Source organism: Erithacus rubecula (assembly GCF_903797595.1).
Source record: "Erithacus rubecula genome assembly, chromosome: 5".
Lineage (NCBI taxonomy): Eukaryota > Metazoa > Chordata > Aves > Passeriformes > Muscicapidae > Erithacus > Erithacus rubecula.
In genome coordinates this window covers 25,269,535-25,288,557 of record NC_136687.1, presented here as the reverse complement: position 1 = coordinate 25,288,557, position 19,023 = coordinate 25,269,535, and the positions used below count along the sequence as shown (strand labels likewise).

The 19,023-nt window shown below is 39.6% G+C and overlaps 1 long non-coding RNA gene across 2 annotated transcripts; it reads right to left on the bottom strand.

Moving 5' to 3' along the window:
* Positions 1–1,828: 1,828 nt before the first annotated feature.
* On the bottom strand, positions 1,829–18,367 carry LOC306802241. 2 transcript variants are annotated; one of them, XR_013774319.1, is made up of 5 exons: positions 18,094–18,367; positions 17,605–17,653; positions 10,429–10,516; positions 5,791–5,853; positions 1,829–2,401 (listed from the first exon to the last, which is right to left on the bottom strand). It is a non-coding gene; the product is annotated as an uncharacterized lncRNA (long non-coding RNA). The 2 variants fall into 2 exon arrangements; XR_013774320.1 differs by lacking the exons at positions 17,605–17,653; positions 18,094–18,367 and having other exon boundaries at positions 10,429–10,565.
* Between the last annotated feature and the right edge of the window lie 656 nt (positions 18,368–19,023).

The following is a 19,023-nucleotide window of genomic DNA, read 5'->3' as shown; positions in this document are numbered from 1 at the left end:
ACCGAAAGGACTTTGTTTTGGAAACAATAAAAACCAGAGCCAACTTTCCACTTCCAGCATCTCCCATTCAGAAAGAATGTGGAGAAGACCTTGATATGATATGAATTAAAAGGATTCTGCCTTTGCCAGCTCTAAATTCCAGGAAGTGAGACACAGCATCCTCATCTGCTCTTGCAGGCAACATTTGTTTTTACTCTAGCCTAAATACCAGACTGTTTCCTAAATCTCAACAAGTTGACCGTTCACTTAAATTCCTCAGCCTCTCACATCAGAGGAGCAGACTCTAGGCAGGCATTCAACTGCTCTTGCATGCCATAAAAACTGACTCCTGCCCCTGGAGATTCACAGACACCTCTGGAAGAAACACAAGGGGATTCCAGTGTGTGCAGAACTGGTGGGACAGAACTGCCCCGAGCCCCTTGGTGGCAGTGCATGGAGTGATGAGGCCAGGAGAGCCTTTCCTACCTGAGGCCAGACTAACACAACAGCTCATGACCCTGCAGGGGAAAAGATTCCATAAAGTACACCCAGAGCTTTATGAAATCCTTTCATAGCCCTGTAAGGGCTGCCTTCAGATTTTGCTTCTTTCCCTCCTCTTTATAGTGTCTTTCATCATTCTACTTTCTGCTCAGAGGCAGCAGGCATCCTACTTGCTTTGCACACATACTCCCAAAAATGTGCAGAAATTCTCTGGCTCTGGATTCTGAACTGGCAGATATTACCAAGCCAGTCTTTCATTCCCTGCAGATCAGCTGGGCTGATGCTCTCTGAGTTTGAAGTGCATCATGCTAGCAACATCTGACACTCTTCAAAGAGGTTGTGCACTGCATCTGGTGGAGTCACTGAATTTGCTGCTATCATGTAGAGGAAGGATGCAGATAAAGAGGCTTCTGTAGCCACCAGACAGCTATTAATATTTAGAGGACAACAGGGTCAATAAAAGTCTTAAATTTGTTGGGATGCTTATGCCTACTATAGACTGGTAAACCATCACCCTCCTGCTTCCCTCTCCTCTCACCTAGTGGTGCCCACTCTGGCTAAAAAAAAAAAAAAAAAGTGCTGTAGCTTACTAAATATTTTACTAACTATTTTCTGAAGTTGCCAAGGGATTTAAGCGGTGAGCAACATTATTCAGAGGTAATATAGTAGCTTTTCATCTTGAAATATAATTAATTAGATACAACTGAATATTTTTGCAAGCACCACTCTTTCCCAAATATAAAAAAATAATTGTTGTATTAACTACATAAAAATTAATCAGGGACTCCATAAGCATTTGTCCAAAACCCTGCAAAACTCTGCATATTGTATCTAAAAAGTCCTTCTGCTTGGCCATACTACCTGAAGCCTGAATTAAGATCAGGGTTCCTAAAACTCACTGTAAGGTGGTTAAACTTCAACAAGCTATACCAATATGTACATCTCCTTATGTCAGGGGTTCTTTTTCAGCATCACTGTGGAAGAGGCTCAGGACATTGAATGCAGCTTGTCAGGACAGGATAGATGTCCTGTCATCAAACAGGATATCTCCCATCCCAGCTCCCTCTCTTGCAAACAGTGCAAAAATGACTGCTCCAAATGGGCTTCTGGCAGTTGTTAACATAAATTAGAAAGCTTCAATAAGCCAAAACAAATCACTGCTTTTTGCTGAAAATTTTTAACAGAATCTTGTGGAAGTTTTTCTCTTTTTCTCCAAGAAATCTCTTCCTTTCAGACAAAATTAAGAAGATCCAAACTGCGAGGGGAAAAAACCCATTTAAAACACTATCAGGTTTTGATCTTCCACATTTCTTTGAGTATAATTTTCTCTTTTTTTCTTCCTGAAAAGAGAGAGAGACAAGAATGGGAAACATCCCTGTGGCATGGTGACTCTCCCCAGCTTAAGCTGACACTGAGCATTGGGGTTATCTCAACTCCATACTCCAGTTGAGCTTGTTTACTCCTTTGTGCAATGATGAAGTTGTGCTGGCTCACTTTCAAGCTATTGCAACAGTCACATCCTGAGACTCTTCCTCCATCTGTCTGTCTTCAGGCTGTGGCACATTCCCATTTATTGCACCAGGGGCAGAGAAAAATTGGGTCAAGAGAAAGACAGGTCGGTGCTCGCTCCTTTGTGGCAAAGCCAGCACCAAGGATTTCAGCTGTGCCTGTGGCAGAGGAGAGGCTTGCTGCAGCTCTGGACTCAGTCAGCAGGTAGATACCTGAGAGGGAAAGAGATTCTGATAGATTTGGTCAACCTGGGGATGCAAGGCTTCTCTATAAACAATTTTGAGAACAGACAGGTGAAAAAGAAGAACAGGATAAAAAAAAATGCACATATTTCTTTTCCAGCCTCTTCTGCCTCCAGTATCATCTGCTGTGGCTCACTATGGCTTGAACAGGAAGGGTGATAATTGCAATCCTAAAAGGCAGGAAATTTTGGAAAAGTACATAGTTTTATGAAAATATTGATAAGTTGTATGCTGCCTCATGAAAATGAGATATGCAGCACTTTCAGTAATGCAGATAAAATTAATCCAAGAAATAATTAGGAGAATATGACTGCATATACATTTTTTTCATTATTTGACAACTGCTTTGGACAAAAAATAGCATTTTAGAAAGATTTTTTCATTTCCTATACTCATATTAAAAGGATTTTAAAGTGCAAAGGTCACTCATTTTTTTCTGAAGGGTGTGGTGACATAGATCAAAAGGTTATATCATGGCATTAAATTTGCTTCATTACAAACTTTGATCACTATTGGGTTGTTATGATTCTTATTGGAGAAACCCTTTGAAAAAATCAAGTCCCACCAGCACAGTTTTGAAATACTATCTCAAGCATCTCTTTTGAAATTCCTTTGAAATATTTTTGTCACATTATTTGCTCATACTAGTTTGTTTTTCTAATCTTTGGGTTTTATATTTTCACAAGGAACCTTTTATAAAAAAAAATAATTAATAGCTCTCTCATAAGAGAAAAAGATATGCCAAGTATGCTGAGTATACTGTATATTACTTGCTACTTTGATAGTTACCTAATATGCAGACATGGGCATAATTTCAAGTTGGTAGTGTTACCTTTTGATTTCAAGAATGTTGTTTTATTTACATGACCTGTCATATTCCCATAAACCAGCAAAGTTGTGCAATTCTCCTGTGCTTTCATCTCTTAGCACAGATCTGCAGTTTTCAGAAGAGAAGGATATTGCACCATTTCTAGATCAATGTAGATAAGTTCATAAATCACCTCTTGCAGAGAAAGATTGCAATAATCTATTATTTGATATTCCAATACAGACACTGCTAAAACCAGCTATACTGCTGTCTAGAGTAAAGAACTGGAAAAATATAACATAGGGAACCATATGAATAAACCATATACAGAAGAAATTTATTATTGTAGTCAGTACTAACACAGAAATAGAGGCAAATGCAGAAAGAGACATTTAATATTTTATGTTTAATAATTTCCAATGTCCATTAATTTTTCCAGTTACACTTTTTACCCCAGAAGATTCTTAGCCCCTGCACATCCAGCATCAAGGAGTTCCTTGGAGAGAAGCATCATTAGAGACTCAGGAGAGATGAGTACCACACAACAATACAAAATTTGGCAGGGTTGGAAAGACTCAAAGTCAAAATGTGAAATCAGATAAATTACAACCAGCAAATATTAGGCAGAAAATTAATAGGAAGAGTCTCATACATTTCATAAAGAGAAGCACAAAAATGTTTAAAGTAAACAGTAAGGTATTCTTTATGTTTGTTGGAAGGAAGATCTTAAAGAAAGAATATGGGGTTTTCTGGGTCACTAAGGAAAAACCTAAAATAGACACGGTTGCCAAGAAGCTAGGTGAACTTTTATTTATAGTGAATTTATACTTATCATCAGAAGTATGGAAAGGTGTCTCCACTGAAGTTGGTCATTTTCTTTAAGAACCATTAGGCCACCTTGTAGATGAAAAGGTCAGAAACAGAATTTACAGTGCACTAAACTTCCAGTTCCAGATGTTGTATATATATTAAAGGCTGTGATGAAGATCAAGGCTGGATTTGCTGAGCAGCCAGTAACAACATACACTATCCATGGTGACTCTTCCAGGAGGCCAAAGGAGTGCAAAGGCCACAGCTGCTCTTCAAAAACCTTTCCAGAGCAGTACAGCAAGGAAGAGTCTGCTGACATGTTCCATTGGCATCAAACTGGGAAGAATCACTGGTAGGCAAAAGAACCAGGACAGTGGGCAAAAAAGAAGTTAAGGACTGAAACAAGAGAAGTAAGATGAAATCTGGCATGAGAAAGTGCAAGATCATCTACCAATGGGATATCAACACCTCTTGCTGTGGATATAAGAAAGACTTGTAGACTGATGGGGTAACTTTGATCTCCTACAGACATAAGGGTCAAAATAAATAAATTTAAAAAGCAAACAGATAACAGGATATATCAGGATGGAAATTAACATCAGAGAGATGTAAGAGCAAATCCCATTCTACAAGGCACGTATTCAGCTGTATTCAAGAATATCCATGAGAAGGAAATCCTAGGTACAGAAGAAGAGCTACCTTGAAAGTGGGAGGACATCCAGATAGCTTGGCCACCTCAGTCTGTCAAACTGAAAACCAAAGAAGCATAAATGTCTTGAAATTTTATCTACAGAACAAATACCAGAAGGGAGAAACCCCTTTAAATCGACCAACCAAACAAACAAACAAATAAAAAAAAAAAAAAATTTAAAAATAAAAAAAAGAAAGACAAAGAAAAAAATGTGCTAAAAGATACCAGTAAATTAAATATCAGTAATGTAGTAAATATTGATGATGCATAATTTATCATTTAGGATGATAAATAAAGTGCTTCCATTTTGTCCTCTAAAACGTTGGGCTGGTCACCAGGAGCACTGCAGCAGTCTGAGAGGTAAAAATCTCTCCTGGCCCTCATCTCAGACTCCATATAATCCTGAAGAGCATTCATTTTGCCAGAAGAAAGAGACAGCAAAGGCAAGTAGGCATCAAAACTGTTGTGTCCCATTCCCAGCTTGAAGAACCAAACCATGAAGCAATGGCTTCTCTTGTGGGTAGGAAGCACCTCCCTCACCAATAACTTCTGCTGTATATACACCAATTAATCCCTTGCTGGTGGCTGCAGTAACTGCAGTCTGATTTTCCAGAGCTCTAAGAAAAGGCAGATATTTGCTCATGCTGAGAGTTAGTGCTGAATTACAACTCAAGTCATATTTGCAGAATGGCCTGGACCTCATGTTATTTATATCTGTAAAACAATCAGCCCTTGCACTCTTCTTACAGCACTCCATTCTATCTTCTTTGTGAAATGATAAAGGGAATAAAGTTTGTGGGTATTTCTTAAGCAACTCTGAACACACATGCTATCAGTGTGGTCTCAGGGATTTCTCTCTCCTTTTCAGCACTCAACATCCAAGTTTCTTCAAATAATTTTATATATGGGCTAGTGCTGTGCCAACCTTTTCTCATTTGCATACACTTGTTGCCTTTTTGCTGCTGACAGACAGAAAACAAAGATTTTCCCTAGGTGGAGAAAAATCTTTTGTTCTGCTTGCTCAGGCTCACTTGGTAGATGCCACCCTTGCTTTGTGAGATCCTTGTCATTTGTCTATCTCCCTCTTCTTCTCTCCTGCTTCCAGAAGCAAAAATATTTTTCCATGAAATAACATTTCTGCATTCCACTTGCTATTTTTGTGAATGGTGTGAGCAAATGCCTGCTTTTCATTACTCTACCAACCAGCCAGATTTTTTTTTTTTTCCTCTCAAAGCTTTGGGAATACTTACCTGAGCAGGGATGCTGGTACACCTCTGTGGGTGTGACTCACTCTTCAGCTCTGGGGACAGCACCTGCAACTCAGGGACAGAAAGCTGAAATTGAAGCTGAAAGACAATACTTCTGTTTCTATGCTCACAACTCATTGAGTTTTAGAAATAATTTGTGTCAGCCACATTCTAAGTCTGTGCCACAACTCCATTAACATATCCACAAAATCTATCAGAAAAATACATTGTTTGACTGCATTGGATAAAAATGCTGCATGTTTCCAAAAAAAAAGTGACAAATTCCAGCATTAACCAGTGGAAAATGAGGTCTCTGTATCAGCACACATGGAGGCAAAAGGGGATTAGAGTCCTTTCAATAATTAAAAATGTATAAAGTTAGGGCTTGACTCAAAGCCTGAATCACAACCCATTGAACTTTCTGGAGTAATTCCAGAGGCTGCAGTTGGCTTTGGATCAGTTCCAGAATCCAAAAAAGAAGTAGGTGAAATTTAATAACCTGAGATATATGTGAGCCCACATTAGACAAACTAATAATTTCATTTTGGGCTTCAACTCCATGCATCTTGTCAAGTCTGAGGCCTTTTTAACCTCTTAAAAACAGCTGTAGCATGAATGGTCTGAAGAGAACACAAAGTAGATGTCTACACTACACAGCAGGGCACTCTACAGAGAGCCCAGAGCCACTGCTGGCTGCACATTGTCCCCTCAGCTGCATGGCACCATGCCCAGGCTAATAAGACCTGCTGAGCAACACAGTTTGTTAACATCACAGCAGCTTGGCTTTTGGAGCTTCCCAGCTCCTCTGCTCCTTGCACCCATCCCCACATGGAAACTCCACCAATTTCTGCCCTATCCACACACCTGCTCTTAGGATTGCTGATATATTTCTCCTAAAATGGCTCAGGTCAGCCAAAATCACCTCGTTAAGCCAATTAAGTTAATATGGTCCGTCTCTGTTGATTATTTATAAAAAAAAAAAAATTTAAAAAAAAAAAAGGCTTTATGGGAGGTGCTCTATGGGCAGATGCAAGTGGTGTGGAGCTGCTGGGAGAGTAATGACAAACAGCTGTGTCAGAACATCTGTCACCCAGCTGCCACCAAAGAGTTTACCCCAGAAATGTTGCCTTGGTCAGTCATCTGAAAGTGTCTGTGTCTTTTTCTCACTTAAAAACAGTGCACCAAGTCCTAAATATCTTACCCCAGGCAATGCTTGCAGCCTTCTACACTGTTTTGTTCTTAAGAAAAGCTGCAGCTCAGCTTGCAGTCAGGAATTTGGGATTCAACTTCATGTTGACAAAAAAACATCAAATGCTAGTAAAGTAACTACAAATAAAACCAGGAAAATACTTTACTGACTTTTTTTGTCAAATTTCAGGCCTTACAGGGAGAAGGCAAGTGTAAAGGGAGAATGATATTGCTCCATCTGCTATGGGCTTCTAAGCAGAAATCCCTGCCATCCTAAACACACCAACACCAATATGGTAGGGTAATATTTCCCCCAACTTTGCTTTTGTCAAGTCTAATTCCTTCTTGAGGCTGTTCATTAAGTTTCTGTGTGAGCAGAAAGTCTATGATTGCAAGTTTCTCACTAGCATTGCACTTTCTAAATATCAAAAAGGCAGCAGTGGCAATTTTGCTCAAAGAGTTGTGGTATGCAACATTTTCCCTCCATGCTTTAATGTTGCTTTTAAAGTGGAGTGAATCAACACTGTTTTCCAAATTCCAGGAAGAGGCCATAACTCTTATGAACTCTAAAGGAATGGAAATAACAGTTGGTCATTTTACTGCAAAATCAATATTGCTCTAATGCATCATTTGAAACCTTCACACAGCTCATTATAACTGTATTTTAAACCCATCTGTAAGGGACTTAGCCCCATAAATCTGAAAATTTTCTAAGTCCTCTGGAAATCACAATACTTTCTTGATATGCCAGTTTTTGCACCACTGAAATAAGATTTTTAGTTTCCTGGGAAAAGATGACAAACATTTATGTTGTCAAAGCTCAGCCCACTATTTTAAATGACAACCCCAACTAAACACATTGAGTGCTGTATTACAGGCATTTTCTCTCATCAGTCAAAATATTTTCCTGAGCAGTGTAACAAAATGTACATCAACTCAGAAGAGATCCCACTCTTGCCTACATGGTCCAAAACAGGAGGAACCCCACTGAATTAGCACCATCTCTGCACTCTAGATATACAAAAGGAGAATCAGGTAAGAGAATAAACAAGTTGTTGTATGTTACCTGCCATTTTATATAAACTACTCCAGAAAATCACTTGAGACTTGCCAAACTAAGCACCTGTTAAAATAGTTATTCATCTGTATTATATGTAGTTGAAAAAGAAATCTTTATATGTGTGTGTTTGCATATTAAAATATAGATTATTTTCCATTTAAAAGGTGTCATTCTTTATTGCCCATCACAAGAAAGTTTCTTTCAACATGCCAGATCTAATTACTGGTGTACAGCATGAGTCTCCCAGATTTGTGGTACTGCAGAAGTGCTTCATGAATTAGCAGTGTTTAAGAAAAGGGAGCAAGGAATACCAATAAATCCTCCCACTTTGGACAATATACATGTACTGTAAATCTAGGGCCCAACAGAGAAACTTATAAAGATGATCTGAAAGTGAGCTCAACACCAAAATGAAGAAGCAATGCCATTAATAAAGGCGTATGCACTATTTTGCCCTGTATGTGCTTTCTCCATCTGTAACTAATCTATATCATGTGCAAATATGCTTCTAACTGTATCCTCACAGAAGTTCATGTATTAGATAAATATGGTACTACCCTCTCTTTTTTGTCTTATAAAGTTGTCAAAATAGCACAGTAGATACCAGTCAGGCCTTTTAGCTTTTTGCCCAATCTTTGCCTCTTTGCCAGCACTGCATGAGCAGTGTTCACTCAATAGCTCTTGACTGCAGTGAGAGCAGAAAATCACAGCCTGTATTACTTCCTTACTTACATGCCATAGAGGAACCAAGTGTGAACTGCTCTGCGTTCACTGTGAAGCACACCCCACACTCTGACAGTCATTGGACAGGTTGGATGGGGATGGAGGAACTGGGAGGAACATGGGGCTTGACCTCACTTATTCCATATTTTCTGGCCAGTGGGTTTAATTTCTTGCTTACCAAATGACTCATGTCTAATTATACACCAGACTGACCATGCATCTATCCATAACTGCTATTCCTAAGTCACATTATTCCAGGTTTCTTCTGGTAGATCACCTGATTCAAAACAAAACCCCTTTGAGATGCTACTACTCACTCTGAGGAGCAACCTTCCCCAGGAAGATCCAGAAAAAGTTCACAGAGGTGAAGATGAATATATGAATATGGTCAGGGCAGGAAAATACACCTCCCACCCACATAAAAATTACCCACATCTGAAAAATCCTCCTAATTCTTTCTACATCATTCCCCTGTGCTCAAAAAAAAAAAAAAAAATAAAAAAAAAAAAAAAAAAAAAAAAAAGGGGGGGGAAATGTAGGAAAATCTCATAACAATTTCGGAGCTGGCAGGGAATACATCCACAAATATTTTTCTCCCAAACATTAAGCATTAATATTTAGTAGTAAGAAAGTCAGTGGGACTGCCAGACAAACTTGTGAGTAGAAGACACCCACTGCTGCAGCCTTCAGAGCTACAGCATAATGAGCAGCAGAATTTGCCCAAGAGACTGTAAAACCAGTTTGAACGAGGATTTTATACTGCCAGACAGACCTGAAGAAGAGGACACTGGCTGATGGTCCTTGATATATGTGATCTGGAAATGAAAATTTGTTTTTAATTAACCCTGCAACCTCCTTTTACAGTCATATCCACCAACAAGGAACTTAGAGTAGCCAGCTCTATCCAGCCTTATATATGCAGGTACCCAAGCTCAGCTGGTTGCCTCTGCATTCATGGAAAGAGAGAGGTGTCTCCAGAGAGTGATTCAGGAAAGCACTTAATCACATACTTAACCTCTGAAGTGTGCTCAAACAATATTGAATTCTCTAATTAAAAGGGAGCATTTCCAGTGTATAGCCATAGTGATGACAAATGCAATGGACATGAAACACTGAGAGCATCAATCCCCTGCTTCCTCTAGTTAGAAACTGCTCTAGAGATTTCTCTTTAGAGCACATGCCTTACTGACCTACTGCAGAAGTAGAAGCAGGACCAGTTCAGTAAAGAAATCACATAAGAAAGTCTTCTGATTCAAAGGCCTGTTGGACTTGGTTCCCAAGGGGAAATGCCTGTGCACTTACACTGATGAGTGGGATTAACAATAGCACTGTCAACTCATCTTGTAAATCCACTACAGTACCTCTAAAATGGTTCACTTGAAACACTATAAACAAGATAGCTTTTGTGTTCAAAGCAAATTAAATGTTTGCTAACAGTAAAGTGTGTGTGTCTCTCTCTGGTGCTTTTTGAGTATTTCAAGCTGAAATCTAGTACAATGACTGTTTTCCAAAGAATTTGGGCACACTGCTGAATACTTAAGGCATGATAGAAGTAAAAATATTCCCTTGGCAATGTTGTATACTCTATTCCATTAAAAAAAAAAAAAAAAAAAGGAAGCATGTGTGAAAATGCTGAGGCATACTTAAAACATTTTATGATCATTACTTACAGCAGAGAGTGGGTAGTTGTCTTGATTTTGACAGTTCTCACATTTTTGCAGTCCAAGGAAATGTGGAATAATTGTCAGCTCTGACACCCTGTAAAACATATAGCATCACCAATCCTTGTACTTTGTTTTTTTCTTCCTGCCAGTCAGGGTTCATCTTGTCTCACTTCAGGCTTCCAGTCCAAGAGTTTATTCAAGCAGAATTGAATTGAATTATTTAATATAGTCCATGAAGGAAAATAGGTATGCTGAAATGGGCCAAAACTGTGCTTTTTGCATGTTATTTTATTTTTTCTTGGGTTGTTGTGCTTAAAATAAAATTATTCTCATGCATGTACTTGTTGCCATTCAGTATTAACAGAAAATAACCTGTATGCACATTTCTACTTGAAAGGAAAAAAAAAGACCAGAAAAAAATCATATTTCCACCAAAGACGCCGTACTGAATGTAAATTTTTTTTGTATTTGTATTTTTTGTGGTTTTTTGAATGAATGGGCACTTGCCTCACCATCTTCAGAGCAAAGGCTGCAAGTTTTCACACTGAATGCCAGAAATACATATATCTCCCAAAATTAGCAGTAAAGCTTTAGTAGGATACCTGGATCTCAAAGCCAACAGTCTGTTGCCCACAAAATTATAGTAAAATCTAGGGTGCACAATAATTCAAGGTAAAAATTATCTCCCTGAGCATTTAGCAAGGCACATTCTTTGGTTGTTGTTGTTGTTGTTGTTGTTTGAAAATGTGGGTGTATCAGGAGTAATGCCTGACAATGCATAGAAGAATATCACAGGAATAGCTGCCCTGTGTGACATTACAGTCTAGGGTTTGTATGCTCAAAGTTCTCAAAGTTCTTACATCAGCCAATACTATCTTGGAAACTGACCCTGCAGTCAATGGAATCAAAGAGCACTTTGTCACTGTCACTGATTTCAGAGGAACATGCTCTAAAGAGCAGGCATTCCTCAAAGTGAAACACTTCCTTACTTAAAAACTTTTAAGTAACCTATAGGAAGACATAGAATGCTGGAATGACAATCTGTTGAATGGGTAAAAAAGGTCAGGTGGCTCCAGGGTACAAACAAATGCATCAGCAGTTCACCAGCTCTGCTCCACACTGGGCTGATCTTGAGTGGTGAGGAACACAGACAGCAGCATTTGCAAAACTTGGTGTTTGGTCTTGTCTCTCACATTTGTACTCAATGGTGCATTATTTTCATCCTCCACACTCAATATAAGACAAGAAGTATCATTAGTTGTTCTCTAAGAAACAGAGCAGGGAAAGTTCCAACAAACAATACTTTCTACAAGAAACTGAGAAAACTAAATAAATAAATAAAATCTGCTACAGCAGTGTAAAAACAGTGACAGCTTTCCATATTATTTTAGCAGAGATCTATTTTGAATGAAGGGGTAGTTTGCTCTGTATACCAAATGCAGCAAAGTAGTTTGGTTCCTTGAGGCTTAATATTGAACTAATGAAACCTTAGAAGAGTAGAAAAACAAAGCTGATGGAAATTCTCCTGCACTGCTGTTATTTCTGGCTGCCCACAGCATTGTTGATGATGCCATTGCTGCATAAAAGCATTAGCTCTTTTTCCTGTGGTTAACTACAATACAAACATCAGTCTCTTCAGGTTGGCATTTGAATATAAACCTTCAGAGAGAATACAAATTGCATTTAGACAACACATTGGCACCTCCTGCTATTTCATAAACTACTATCTGGGAAATTATTTTCCCTCATGTTGCTGAGATGCAAAAACGAATCTGTGACCCATTCCAATAAACACTTGCACTTATTTCAGTGCACAGCACTTCCAGTCTTCTCTTATGCTTCTAAACCTATTCCTTTGACTCAGAATATTGATAATAAATTTAACATACATGGTGGGTAACTTCCAAATACCACAATAGAAGAAGGGCAATAGGGTCCTAAAAAATGAGCATTTTTTGATTATTAAGTAGCAGAAACTGCTGGGAAATGGAAATTGGGAAAAATAGCTAATTCCTCTGGCACAGATAATTAAAACAAAAGTATAAGAATAATTTTTGTGTTAGATGGAAGACCTAATTGAGACCTAAAAGTGAAGCCATCACCCATCCCATCTCCTTATCTGTAGTATGTATCTTTTTTTTAAATATAACTTACATTATAACCTTAACCTAGTTATATTTCCCCCTTAAATAGCCCTTAAAATTGTCATTTATTTGCTAAAAGATGTATAATGCTGGGATTTCTTAACTTTCTGACAATATGTCATGTAGAGAGATATATTGAGAGATACATAGATATCTGTAGTACTCACAAAATCTTTTAATCAGTTTTTAACAAATTCTGTTAACAAATTCAAATTATATTCAAAAAATATACCATAAGAGTTAGAGAATCACCTAGACTTGGCTTTCGCCTTGGCCACACTTAACTCTCGGTCCTGCTGCAGCCTTACTCCAATCTGGCTTCAAGATTTAGCAGCTCTCTAACAGTCAACAGCTCTCTTACAGTCCCCAGAAGGTTTTCCACAAGGATCTGTTTGACCCTTGCTGTAATTCACTCCTGAATTCCTGCCCCACTTTTCTTGTAGCTGTATGCAAACCCACCAAGCTGTGCCTACAAACCAGCAAAGCCTTCTCAGTATTTTCCCAGGAGGGTGGGAAATGGCCAGCAGTGTCAAGTGGCCCAGGAAAATATCACCATCATGCTTCACTTTCTAAAATAATTAAAGTAAAACTCTCCTGCTACTTTCTGCTCCAGTTAGTTGGTGTATGTGAGCAAACTCCTATTTTCATGTACATCCTGCTTTGCTTCTGCAAACTTATGTTTGCATGGACACTTCAAGGTTTGTTTGTACCTCCAGTTGTGTTTGCACATATCTGAGCCAGGCACAGGGTTTGAAATGTTTGCCCCTTGACCTTTTTTGCTGAGAATACAGTTCATCTTAGCAAAAACATCCCAACAAACTCCAAACATGTTTTGGAGTGCTCTGAGTGGATGGAAAAAGCTGATACAGAAAGTATTGCTTTAGTAACTCTAACATGTCTTTCATGATGCTATAGAAGAGTTAAAATGTATTTATTGGTTAGCATTAATGTAATTAAGATGGAAACTTCTGTTTTCCAAAGATGAAAATGTATTTGCTAATTCATTGCTCCAGGGCTACAAGCATGCAGTCATTCTAGCAAAGAAACAAGCAAAGTACACAAAATAGAGAGCCAAAGGGTGTTAGGACCACACAAGTGTACCTTGTTAGGACTGGAAAGGGTTACCTTTGTGCCATTCCCTTTCTCATTTACAATCATCGCCCCTAGAATGGATTCATGTTGTGCCATTTTCTCTTCCAGCTACAATAACAATGAAGTTTTCAAATCCCCGTCCCCTCTTTGATTTGATGGTCATTCCTGTTCCCTCTTTTATACAGTCTGGCAGCCTGAACAGTAAAATCACCAGTGAATCAAAATACTCCTTTTCTTAGGCAAAACTTTTGTTCTCCATTTTTTTTTTTCAACTTTCACCTTTTGCTTTCTCCACACCTTCCAAAGAGATCCCAGGGGGGAACCACCACGCAGCTCCCCTGAACAGACCCTAAACTTCAACCTTTTCTTCTGCCGCAGTGATTCCCACTCTCCATTAGGTGGCATTAGTTCAAATTCTATCTCGGAGCAAATTGCTCCAAGGACAGTCCCATTAAAATCCCTCTCCAAGTTGGCTGGACCACTTCTTTCACTCCTTGTTTCAGACCTGGATGTTGCTCATCTGTAGAGCTGTTAATTCTGTAGGTTTTCCAGCCCCTGCCAAAAAATATGTTTGCAAGTGTATACCATTTTGATTAGTAAATAATCTTTTCAAATACAAAATTATCTGTTAGTTTCTATAGTTCCTTTCAGTGTGTAGAAAGAACTGTGCATGCATATGTGTAATAGAACACATGTGTATAAAACCAACAAAAGAACAATAAACCACTGCCTAACATTATCCCCCTTGTTTTCAAAGAGTATAAATCTTAAAAGGTGAAAGAGAAACATTTCCTTGTCTCATTCCCAAATAGCCTCCAAAAAAAGAAAACCAGTTGTTTCTGTTATTAATTCTGTGAAAAACAGCATTATATAATAGACAGGCTGGGGTGTAATATACCCTGCATTCCTATAATTTTTTAAAAAAAATTATTACTGCAAAATGTGACCTAGAAGATTCACAGGTTCCCTCAAGACAAGCTGAAACCTCAATAAGATGAAATGGAAAAGCCAAGGTGAAGATACAGAGAGGGACATGCTGGCTGAGGACTGCAGCTTGCTGCAGAGGCTGAGGAAGTTGAAGTTGGCCCTTCTAAACTAGGGTAAGACAGAAACAGTTTTCAAACATCTATATATCCTGTTTACCTTTTACACAAAAAATAGTCTTTAATTTTGAATGTCAAATTTCTTCAAATGCCCAAGAGTTTGCCTTGGAAAGGGCATCAGGGAGAACACAAACATAAGGAAAAAATAGTGAATCTCTTCCATATCTCTTTAGAATATGGGAAGAATTAAACACAAGACTAACAAGGAGAAAAAAAAACAGTTATGAAAACAACAACAGATCAGTGCTGTCCTTTGCTCTAAATATGCACTATGTTTACTCTCTCCTCTTCCTGTAATTTTATGCAAGTCTTTTTAAGTCAAAACACCCTAGTTCTTATAGGCAAAGTGTGCCATCTCTATGGCTTCAGGTAGACTGTGGTTCCTGCTGATATTCCTATATCTCAAGCACAGCAGAGGTCTTCCTCTGGAAAAAACTCTTTCAAAGCCTGCATTTACACTGAAGGTTTTATTTAAACTGTCTCAACTTTGACCTAGCAGCTATGGGAGTGCAGGTTCTGCCAGCAGATGATACTGCAAATCTCATATTCTAAAGAGAGTAAAATTATGATAGCAATCTGTCTGAACCTTCATCTGCGTGTTTCTCAAGTTTGTCCCACCCACTCAGCTCCCCTGTAATTTTGGTATCTATTAGCCAATGTCAATTAGAAAAGTGTAGAAGTCATACAGTACTGATGCTCTCTCCTCCCATGTAGGTGCAGGGCAGTAAACAGGATGACCTGATCACATCCTCTGATTTTGCATATTTCTCAAGAAATGGAAGGAAGGCAAGGGCAGAAGTTTCCACAGAAAAGAATAAAAGAGCAAAACATGGAGCAGTCCAGAGAACTGTGAATGACCAGAGGCAAAGGCCAGCTTTTTCAACAACACTGTACTCTGTCATGAGATTCCAGCATAAACAAGGCTGACACACATCATTCTGGCAGCCTGCACTTCTCAGGATTCACTTTCATTTACTTGTGCAGGATTTCCCTCAATGCAAAGAGCTGCATTACCCCCTTTGCTTGGGGGTACAATGCTTGTACCCTCAGGATGGTGAGCTCTAGCCCTGCTGCTCCAATCTCAGCAGCATCCAGTGGCTCAGGTCAGGACCGTGGCAGGGGACATGTCCTCCCACCCCATGGAGACACCTCCAGTAACTGCTGTCCCTATTACCAGTGCTGATGGTACAGACAATTAAAAAACCCTCAAAGTATAAAGGTGATAATCTCAGTCTTGTTCCTGAATGTTTCCAAAAGCATCAAGTCCCAAACAAGGAGTTTGAAGGACACAATGCCTGTTTTGGAAAAGATCTTTAGCTGGGGGTTTCTTTTCAAGCTCCTCTATAATGGCAGCTCACCTGTATAGTTCTGAATTTCATCCCTAAATCAAATTTCTAGCTTAAACTCTTTCTGATAATTAGTTTTGAAGATAAAAAGCCTGCTCCTTTTCTCACAAACAGGGAGACTGTCTCAAGAAGTAACCCATTGCTGAGGCAGACTAGTGGGGAGTAACGTGCATTTGGAACTCAATAAATTTTACCTTTGCCTAAGAAAGAAAAAATAAAAAAGCTTGAGAGCTACTTTCTGTGCATACAACCACTTGCTCATATTTAATAGCAATTGGAAAAGAGAAAAAAATTGACAGCTTTACTGCAATTTGACAACTTTTTCTAAAAATTCAGTGCATTGAACTGCCACAATCTATTAAACTGTACATTGCCTAAACCCACTCTGTCCTGAGATAATTACGAAAGACAAATCAGTCTTGAAAAATGTTTTAGCAATAGAAAATAGACAGTACCAAAACACCCAAAAACTCTGGTGATCTTTTCTTAATGGCAGCACTATTTCAACAATGATTTTAAACTGGCAATATGAAATTGACAGGTCATGCTGAAAAACACCAGCACAAACAAACAGAAAACCACCCCTCCTTACGGCTTTTCATTTGACTGTCAGAAAATGCAATTTCAAAACAAAACTATGGGAGTGGATGAAAATGATGACAGCAAAATTAAAACTGATCTTGATGGCATCAAGAAGCAATTTTTCTGTTACTCTTCTAGCTCCCCTCAGGGTTCTTACAGATTTGTGACAAGCTAAATTGACTCACCTCCATTGTTCTCCTGTATTTAGTTGAGGGAATCACGTCTAATTGTGAAAAATGTCTAAGACAAAATGTAGTCTGTTTATGATCACTAGTTCAAACCAAGTTGGCATGGGATACCTGTCTATCCACTCCAGAAGATGTATCAAAAGACCGGTCTTTCAAGGGAATGGAAAAAAGAAAATTAAAAAAAAATCTCCCTCCTTCACAGTACATAAACTGGAGATATCTACTTGCTCTTCTGTAGCAACACTGAGGATATGAGGTCATGATTACTTTGAAAACTGTTCTAGAAGAATACAACAATGGTGGTAGGTTAGTTAAAATATAAACATACAGGAGAAAAAATGAATACCAAGTATTTGGTATCAAATCAAACGCATTTTGCATGTCTTATGTTCTTTGGCTTAGTGCTACTTTCATCTTCTTCATGTGTGGTTGACCACATTCTGGCTTAAACTTCATGGCGCTTTGAGAAGACTGGGAGCATGGAGAAATGGAATTTTCTCTGTCATGTTATACTTCTATGGAAGAAAAGGGAATGATCTGTGCTCACATGTATGCATTGGTGGTCAGTGCTGAAGACTCTGTGGTCCCAAATACAGTTCTGTGTGCAGTGGCACATAGGCCTGAGCTAAAAATCCTCTGCTATTATAGGAGTCAGATTATTTAGGGTAAGATGACTACAACATGTAAGCTATTTCTCAGACACTTTGAGAAATTGTGTTTTACATACCAACTACAGCTATGCATATATTATGGCCTGTTGGCTCAGGAAAGTAGAACTGGAAAGCAAATGAATAAATTAATTGCCTGGGTCAATCTTAGTGTTAGGTCTCCAGTATTTTGTCTGGATGGCCTTCAGTCCACCCTGGGGTTTCATGCCCCTCAGCCTGTGAAAGCCCCTTGGCAGTTCACAGCTGACCCCTGTTGAGTGACAATTAAGAAAGAGAGAGAGAATTCTTACAGAAAATCCACAGCTTTGCTAGTATATTAATCGACAGTTTCCCAGCGCTGTCCTGCAGCCTGGCAGGCAGCTTTCCTTGCTCCCCTTCGCAGGAGAATGCTCCTTCAGCTGTGAGCGAGACCCGGCCCGCCGGGGGCTCCGTGTGCAGGGACCTGTGCGCCCCCGGCAGCGCCACCCCGCCCCTCCGCCTACCACCCCTGCCACCAAATTACATATATAGATAACGGGAATGACACATAAAACACCAAACAAACATACCCAACACCCAACCCAGACCCGCGGTTGTTGGTACTTTTCACCGCCCCTTCGCATAATGAATATATTCGCGTTTCCTCCCACTCTCCCAATGGGCTACCAGCTGCAGAAGTCCTGAATAGCGAGCTTAATTGGGCTTTGTCATGCAGAATATCTCCATTTTCTATAGCAGGTTACAAAGGGGCCCTTGGCAGACGTGGCGGGCTCCTCTGGCGACGGCGGGTCCTGCCTGGCTGCGCCCAACACCTCCGCACACCGCGCAGGTAGCGCCTTCGCCACCACCGGCTCCAGCACAGGGTCACCTCCAACCCACAGCCCCCAAAACAGAGTACCCTCCAACCCACTGCCCCCAGCACAGGGTCACCTCCAGCCCAAAGACCCCAGTATAGGGTCACTTCCAACCCACAGCCTCCAGAACAGGGTCCCCTTCAACCCACAGCCCTTAGAATAGGGTCACCTCCAGCCCACCGCGCCCAGCTCAGGGTCACCTCCAGCCCACCGCTGTCCGAAGGTGCGCGGTGCAGGATCACAGCTGCTTTTCCGCTGCTCCCAAACCATCCCGGGACGCTCCGATCTGGCCGGATCCCTTTTCCTTTGCGAACACGGCAAGAATGTCAGACAGTTTATATTCAACACGACCTTTTATTAAAACTCGGACCTTACAACCAAGTGTTCCGGTTTCATAGTAAACTGGTGTGGTGAACCTCGGGCCCAAAAGACAATTGCCATTATGGGCTAATCATATATTCTCTATTTGATATAAATGGTGTAGAGTACGGAGTGTCAATATTCACCGTGAATTATAGCTAATTACCATTTGGAATCCAAGCTACTATTTCTGCCCATTGATTGGCATTGTTTTCTTCAGACTTATCTTTTCCCCCCTCTTCTTTCTTGTTTTGACAGTTTAAATCCAGGTCTATATGACATAGA